This window comes from Miscanthus floridulus, chromosome 10 (assembly GCF_019320115.1).
Source record: "Miscanthus floridulus cultivar M001 chromosome 10, ASM1932011v1, whole genome shotgun sequence".
In the NCBI taxonomy this organism is placed as follows: Eukaryota; Viridiplantae; Streptophyta; class Magnoliopsida; order Poales; family Poaceae; genus Miscanthus; species Miscanthus floridulus.
In genome coordinates, this window is record NC_089589.1 from 17,549,880 (window position 1) to 17,558,815 (window position 8,936).

Sequence of the window (8,936 nt, forward strand, 5' to 3'; positions counted from 1 at the left end):
TTGTATTGGAGGACAGAGATACGTTCAGTGGTTTCAATCTGGCATAACTTCCACGAAATGTGCAGGCATGATTTAAATAAACTGCATCTCAAGTAAATTTTTTTTGATGAAATTGCATCTCCAATAGTGTTCTTGGTCCAGCTCCATAATCCTTTGATTTTCATGTAAAACAGAATAAGTGGCTACGTTGTCTTTGAGTTGTTTCATCTTTTCTAGTATGCATATGTAATTCGTTAAGCCGTTTCTCTTAGAAAGTTGTTAGATATATATTTGAATTTGAAGACTTGAATTGTTCTTAACTTGTCTATTGAAAACAACAAGTTCTATACAAATAATAATTCTATTTTAGGGGGAACTATGAGTTTCAGAGTGTGACCAAACATCGAGGGAGGGCTAATCCAATGCTAAATATTGTTGTCCTAGCTAATTTCTCTAGTAAGCACTACGGCATATGAGTTTATTAATAGTTTATGGAGAATAAGAGTGATTTAGAACTACGATGATTTTCTACCATCAGTACGTATAGGTGCCAATCACTAGTGGATGGCCAAGAGAAAACATTCTCATCATGGAACACAACAAGCCAGAAGTTGACTTGCATATATTAGGACAACCAACCTAATCAACATCAGAATAGACCATCAATTTAGAATGAGAAGAGGGCTGCACGATCAAGCCTAGATGCAAAATACTATGGGCGTATCGAAGTATTTATTTCAAGCTTGTAAGACGCAGTTCACATGGGTCATGCATGTGAGGCAAACCTATTACATGCATACTATGGCTATCCAAAGTAAAATACACAAAAAAAAATCAGACATGTATATGTGTTGTACACATTGTCCTGTGTTCCATGACAATATGCACACAACACATATACATGCCATTGAAAGAACATACATATAGATGAAGAAAACATGAAACATAGCTTCCTATACTAGTAGTGTGCCTGTGCTAACACTACAGTAAAATACAAAACAAGATAAAATTCGTAAAAAGTAAAAGGAACAATCAGATTCATTAAGATTCACATCTTATATGCGTGGCGATTGGCCAAACCGTAGTGCCCATTTGACACGGTTGTGTGCCCCTATTTCTCGCGCTTTGTTTTTGCTAATTCTATGAGGGAACGGTGAGTGAGAAAGCGATCCAACCAAGAAACTACCAGAGGGTCATCTCGGTCGCCTTGGCCTATAAATTCCTATCCTGCAGAGCTTCCCTTCCATCAACCAATCACCCTTTCATTAGTTCTTCTATCATCAGTGCATACAATAGCAACTAGCTAGAGCTATCTTTTTTGTTTGCTTAGTACCACCTCCACCAATGGCCCACCGACCCCACTCCTCTCTACGCTCTGCTAGGATAGCCACATGGACCACCCCCTCTTATTCCCCATCAACTGAGACCTCATTGTGCGCAGCGTTGCCGATCTCCTCGATGGCGTCTACACGCTCATTTTCGATGATCACCTCTACCTCTTGCTGCACCGCTATTAGACAGGCCTCGTCGGCTGCAACCCAGAGCTTGAAGCGCCCTATGCTAGGGTCATCGTCACTGTGCCAAAGGACTATCGCTCCATGTACGTGACATTCTCTCGGGGTCAGGTAGTCGAACGAGATGAGATCTTTAGCTACTTTAGGGAGTATGTTCTGTGCTATTTTGGATGTGATATGTGCACGACATTTTCACGATTTGAAGCACTTTTGGCAGAAATTATGGCCGCCACATGGTGTCTGCACAATAAAAAATATTTATTAGATAGAAATATGGTAGGAAACAAATGTTTAATGGATAATGATAAATAACATTACATGCATACTATGGCTATCCAAAGTAAAATACACAAAAAAATTTGACATGTATATGTGTTGTAAACATTTTCTTGTGTTACATGACAGTATGCACACAACACATATACATGCCATAGAAAGAACATACATATAGATGAAGAAAACATAAAACACAGCTTCCTATACTAGTATTGTGCATGTGCTAACGCTATGTTAAAATACAAAATAAGATAAAATTTGTAAAAAGTAAAATGAACAATCAAATTCATTAAGATTCACATCTTATATGCATGGCGATTGGCCAAATGATATAGCGCCCATTTGAAGCGGTTGCGTGCCCCTGTTTCTCGTGCTTTGTTTTTGCTAATTCTACGAGGGAACAGTGTGTGAGAAAACGATCCAACCAAGAAACTACTAGAGGGTCATCATGCTCGCATTGAACTATAAATCCTTGTCCTGCAGGGCTTCCCTTCCATCAACCAATCACCCTTTCATCAGTTCTTCGATCATCAGTGCATACATTAGCTACTAGCTAGAGCTATCATTCTTGCTTGCTTAGTTCCACCTACACCAATGGCCGCTCTCACCATGGTTCGCGACGTGCTACACAGCTACACCTTCGCCTGTGGTGTATACAAATGCTTCCTCGACGACTGCGACAGCCACCCACAGGTGGCACAAAATGCCGTGGCTCTCCTACTATGCTTCGATCAGGGCACCAACTAGGTCATCTCCCACCTGCAAGGCATCAACACCACCGCCCTAGGCCATCTGGTCATCGAGGCCAGCTGCGTCATCCACTGCCTTCACATAAGGAACCTCCTCGTCGGCCCACCGACCTTGCTCCTCTTTTGGCTCTGCCAGGACAGCCGCATGGACCACCCCCTCTTCTTCCCCATCAATTGAGACCTCATCGTGCGCGGCGTTGCTGATCTCCTCAATGGCGTGTGCACGCTCATTTTCAACGATGGTCTCTACCACTTGTTGCACCGCTATCAGACAAGCCTCGTCGGTCGTAACCCAGAGCTTGAAGCGCCCTATGCTAGGGTCATCGTCACTGTGCCGGAGGACTATCGCTCCATGTTCGTGACATTCTCTCGGGGTCAGGCAGTCAAACAAGATGAGATCTTTAGCTACTTTAGGGAGTATGCTCTGTGCTATTTTGGATGTGATATGTGCACGACATTTTCATGATTTGAAGCACTTTTGGCAGAAATTATGGCCGCCACATGGTGTCTGCACAATAAAAAAATATTTATTAGATTGAAATATGGTAGCAAACAAATGTTTAATGGATAATGATATATAGCATTACATGCATGCTATGGCTATCCAAAGTAAAGTACACAAAAAATCTGACATGTATATGTGTTGTACACATTTTCTTGTGTTACATGACAGTATGCACGAAACACATATACAAGCCATACAAAGAACATACATATACATGAAGAAGTAACATAAAACATAGCTTCCTATACTAGTAGTGTGCCTATGCTAATGCTATGGTAAAATACAAAACAAGATAAAATTTGTAAAAAGTAAACCAAACAATCAGATTCATTAAGATTCACATCTTGTATGCATGGCAATTGGCCAAACCGTATAGCGCCCATTTGAAGTGGTTGCGTGCCCTAGTTTCTCACGCTTTGTTTTTGCTAATTCTACGAGGGAACGGTGAGTGAGAAAACGATCCAAACTAGAAACTACTAGAGGGTCATCTTGGTCGCATTGAACTATAAATCCCTGTCCCGCAGAGCTTCCCTTCCATCAACCAATCACCCTTTCATCAGTTCTTCGATCATCAGTGCATACATTAGCTACTAGCTAGAGCTATCTTTCTTGCTTGCTTAGTTCTGATACTAACCTGGGGATTTCAGAAGCTAATCTCCATAGGTGAAGGAGTGACTATATATAGATAGCCTCATGGATATATATAGGCATATAGGCCTATTAGATAGGATCTTCACACTTAACACCCCCCTTCAAACTCAAGGTGGAAATGGAGGATCTGAAGCATTGAGTTTGAGCAAATGAAGCCGATGTTGCTCTCTAGTTTGCGCTTTAGTGAAGAAGTCAGCTAATTGCAGCTCGGATGGCACATATTGAAGAGCAATGGTATGCTGATTACAATGAGAGCGAGTGAAGAAAGCATCGACGCCAATATGCTTGGTAAGTTCATGCTTCACAGGATCATTGGCAATCTGTATAGCTCCTGTATTATCGCATAGAAGAGGTGTGGCAGCATCACAAGAAATTCCGAAATCAGTCAACAACCATCGAAGCCATACGATTTCTGCAGTAGTGGTGGCAAGTGCTCGAAGTTCTGCCTCTGCACTAGAACGAGATACATCAGCTTGTTTCTTGGACTTCCATGCAATAGGAGAGGATCCAAGAAGAATACAGTACCCTGTGATAGAGCAACGATCTGTTGGGTCACTCGCCCAAGTGAAGTCCAAGTAAGCATGAAGCTGAAGCGGACTGTCACGGGCATAGAATAAGCTGCGAGATGATGTCCCCCTCAAGTACCGCAAGACACGAAGTAAATGGCCAAAATGAACGGTCGTAGGAGCACTCACAAACTGACTCAAAATATGGACGGCATGGGCAATATCAGGTCGAGTAACAGTGAGATAAACAAGGCTGCCCACAATATGCCGATATCGAGATGGATCCTTAAGAGGAGTACCAAAAAGAACCTCACCAAGACACTGACCAGACAATTTTGATGATGGTTGTCTGTTGATGAGATAAATAGAAGTGGACACAGCTTCTCCCCAAAAATGAGAAGGAACAAAAGATGCAATAAGTGTGCGGGCAGTCTCTATGATATGGCGGTGTTTCCGTTCAGCAACCCCATTTTGAGCATGCGCGCCAGGACAAGAAAGCTGAGCAAGAGTGCCTTCAGAGGTCAAAAATTGGCGAAAGGTGTGAGATAAATACTCTCCACCAGAATCTGAACGAAAAACTCGAATGGGGGTGGAAAATTGTGTGTGCACCATGCGAGCAAAATTTTGATAAGTAGAGCACAACTGAGAGCGATGTTTCATAAAGTAAATCCAAGTATATCGAGAATGATCATCAACAAAAATAACATAGTATTTATGACCACCTTTGGAAGCGAAAGGTGCAGGACCCCATACATCAGAATGAATAATATCAAAAGGTCTAGCTGAATGAGAAGTACTAGTAGAATATGGGAGCTGCAGCTGTTTTCCAAGCTTGCAACCCTTACACTGAAAACTAGACTCAATGGATGTAGGACCTAAACAACCCTTGTTTATTAAGGTGGATAAACGAGACCCGCATAAATGACCAAGGCGATGATGCCACTTGGCGAAAGATGAAGTCCATGGCGATGTACTTGATGAAGATGTAGCAGCGGCGGTGGATGACACATAGGTAGTAGAGTGAGGAAGACGTAAAGTGTCGAGAACATAGAGGCTATGAGAACCTCTACGGCGATGGCTAGTCCCAAGTACAGCCCCGGTGCGATGATCCTGAATAAAACAAGATGAGTCATCGAATCCAACAAAACAATTGTGATCCGTTAATTGACCAACTGAAAGAAGATTCATGGACAACTGAGGTACAAACAAGACATTAGGTACAGAAAAATTAGAGGTGCAAAGAGAACCCTGATGAGTAATGTGGCAGGATGTACCGTCTGCTGTCTGAATAGAGGCATCATCTACAATTGGCTTGCAGGCAACAAGCTATGACTGATCTGATGACACATGAAAAGAGGCTCCTGAATCAAGCACCCAAGAAGAAGGAGCAGTAACAGGTGATGCAGCAGCAACAGACACAGATCCTGTAGGGGTGGAACCTGTAGGCATAGAGCCTGTAGGGGTGGAACCGGTGCCACGACCACTCTGCTTGGGATGGCGTGAGCGATAAGCAGTTAACTTCTCAGGATACCGAACAAAGCAATTTTCTGAACGGTGAGTAGTCTTCTTGCAATGAACACAAGGCGAAAAAGAGTTGCCCTTCACTGTATTGGTCTTGTGAGAGGCTGCCAGAACACTGTGAGGTACTGATACAGGAGACTGAGAATTAAGTCGTGTCTCCTCAGCAATCAAGGCGGACAACACATCAGAAATAGACGGAGTGGTGGAAGCATTTAACAACTGTTTACGACTGGACTCAAAATCAGGCCGCAAACCATGACAAAACTGATATATAAGGAATTTTTCAATGAACTTATTCTTCTTATCACAGTAGCCTGAGCACCCTGCCTCACACTTAGGAACCATGGAAAGAAAAGGTCCCATCAGACGATCAAAAGCAGTATAATACTCCTCGATAGACATCTCATTCTGCTGAAGATCATGAAGTCCTTGCATTAGAGTAAGCAAAAGTGCACCACTGTTCTGAACATATCTCCCCTGCAAGTAGTCCCACATCTCCTTAGCAGATTGATGGTGCTCAAGGCTCATCATTAGTGAGGGTTTCATGCTGGTGACTATGGCACTCATGATTCGGCCATCATCCTTAGTCCAAGTCGTGACGGCAGCAGCACCAGAACCATCCTCCGACTTGTCAGTTGGAGGATCATCTGTCAGATGAGATGCAAGGCCATGTCCACGCAGTACAGTTTTGACAGAGAAAGCCCACTCTCGATAATTAGATGGACCATCAAGTTTTAGAGGAAAAACAATGGCATTTGACAGTAATTGCGACTGCGACATTGTGCAAGATAAGCAGTAGCAGATGACAAGCACCACTGAATAGAAAAACAGAGCAGACCACCGCCAACAGAGGAGACCAGCAACAGCAGCAGCAGAGGAAAAACAGAGCAGAGCAGAGAAACCTCTGATGGATGAGCAGAACCTCTGATGGACGAGCAGGGCACGAAGTCCAGACGGAGACACTCGTGCGGCATGACAAGGACGGCCTGGCCTCCTCTGCTCGCATGGAAGACCGAGCGGACAAGGCACGATGAAGACGATCTGGCGACGAATCGCGCGGATCAACGCGTGGAAGACCGACTCACGCGGATCGACGAGTCGCGCGAATTGACGCGCGGAGGAGGACCGCACGGACGGCGCGGAGAATCGGTGACGGACGGGACGACGGGCCGCGCGAATGTCGAGAAGGATCCGACGGGCCGCGCGAACGGCGCGAAGGATCGACGACGGGCCGCGCGAACGCGAGAAGGATCCGACGGGCCGCGCGAACAGCGCGGATGTGCGGCGATGAGCCGAACAGACGAGGCGGACGACGCCGCGAAGAGACAGGATGGATCCCAAGGTAAAGAAAAATTGGATCGTGGGTGAATTAGAGTAGCCTAATCCTAACCCTAATCCATGTCTCTGATACCATGATACTAACCTGGGGATTTCAGAAGCTAATCTCCACAGGTGAAGGAGTGACTATATATAGATAGCCTCATGGATATATATAGGCATATAGGCCTATTAGATAGGATCTTCACACTTAACAAGTTCTACATCCACCAATGGCCGCTCTCACCATAGTTCATGACGTGCTACATAGCTACACCTTCACCTGGGGTGTATACGAACGCTTCCTCGATGACTGCGACCGCCACCCACAGGTGGCACAAAACGCCGGTATGCACACAACACATATACATGCCATAGAAAGAACATACATATAGATGAAGAAAACATAAAACATAGCTTCCTATACTAGTATTGTGCATGTGCTAACGCTATGTTAAAATACAAAATAAGATAAAATTTGTAAAAAGTAAAACAAACAATCAGATTCATTAAGATTCACATCTTATATGCATGGCAATTGGCCAAACGATATAGCGCCCATTTGAAGCAGTTGCGTGCCCTGTTTCTCACGCTTTGTTTTTCCTAATTCTATGAGGGACGGTGAGTGAGAAAATGATCCAACCAAGAAACTACTGGAGGGTCATCTTGGTCACCTTGAACTATAAATCCCCGTCCTGCAGAGCTTCCCTTCCATCAACCAATCACTCTTTCATCAGTTCTTCGATCATCAATGCATACATTGGCTACTAGCTAGAGCTATCTTTCTTGATTGCTTAGTGTTCCACCTCCACCAATGGCCGCTCTCACCATAGTTCGCGATGTGCTACACAGCTACACCTTCGCCTGGGGTCTATACGAATGCTTCCTCGACGACTGTGACCGCCACCCACTGGTGGCACAAAACGCCATGGCGCTCCTACTCTGCTTCGATCAGGGCACCAACTAGGTCATCTCCCACCTGCCGGCCATGAGCACCACTGCCCTAGGCCATTTGTTCACTGAGGCCAGTTGCGTCATCCACTACCTTCACATGAGGAACCTCCTCACCGGCCCACCGACCCACTCCTCTCTGCGCTTTGCTAGGACAGCCGCATGGACCACCCCCTCTTCTTCCCCGTCAACTGAGACCTCATCGTGTGTGGCATCGCCGATCTCCTCGATGGCGTGTGCACGCTCATTTTCGACGATCGCCTCTACCACTTGTTGCACCGCTATCAGATGGGCCTCGTCGGCCGCAACCCAGAGCTCGAAGCGCCCTATGCTAGGGTCGTCGTCACTGTGTCGGAGGACTATCGCTCCATGTTCGTGACATTCTCTCGGCGTTAGGTAGTCGAACGAGACGAGATCTTTAGCTACTTCAGGGAGTATGCTCTGTGCTATTTTGGATGTGATATGTGCATGACATTTTCACGATTTGAAGCACTTTTGGCAGAAATTATGGCCGCCATATGGTGTCTGCACAATAAAAAATTATTTATTATATAGAAATATGGTAGGAAACAAATGTTTAATGGATAACGATAAATAGCATTACATGCATATTATGGCTATCCAAAGTAAAATACACAAAAAAAATTAGACATGTATATGTGTTGTACACATTTTCTTGTGTTACATGACAGTACGCACACAACACATATACATGCCATGGAAATAACATACATATAGATGAAGAAAACGCAAAACATAGCTTTCTATACTAGTAGTGTGCCTATGCTAGTGCTATGGTAAAATACAAAACAAGATAAAATTTGTAAAAAGTAAGATAAACAATCAGATTCATTAAGATTCACCTCTTATATGTGTGGCGATTGGCCAAATTGTAGCGCCCATTAGAAGCAGTTGCATGCCCCTATTTCTCGCACTTTGTGTTTGTTAATTCTACGAGGGAACGGTG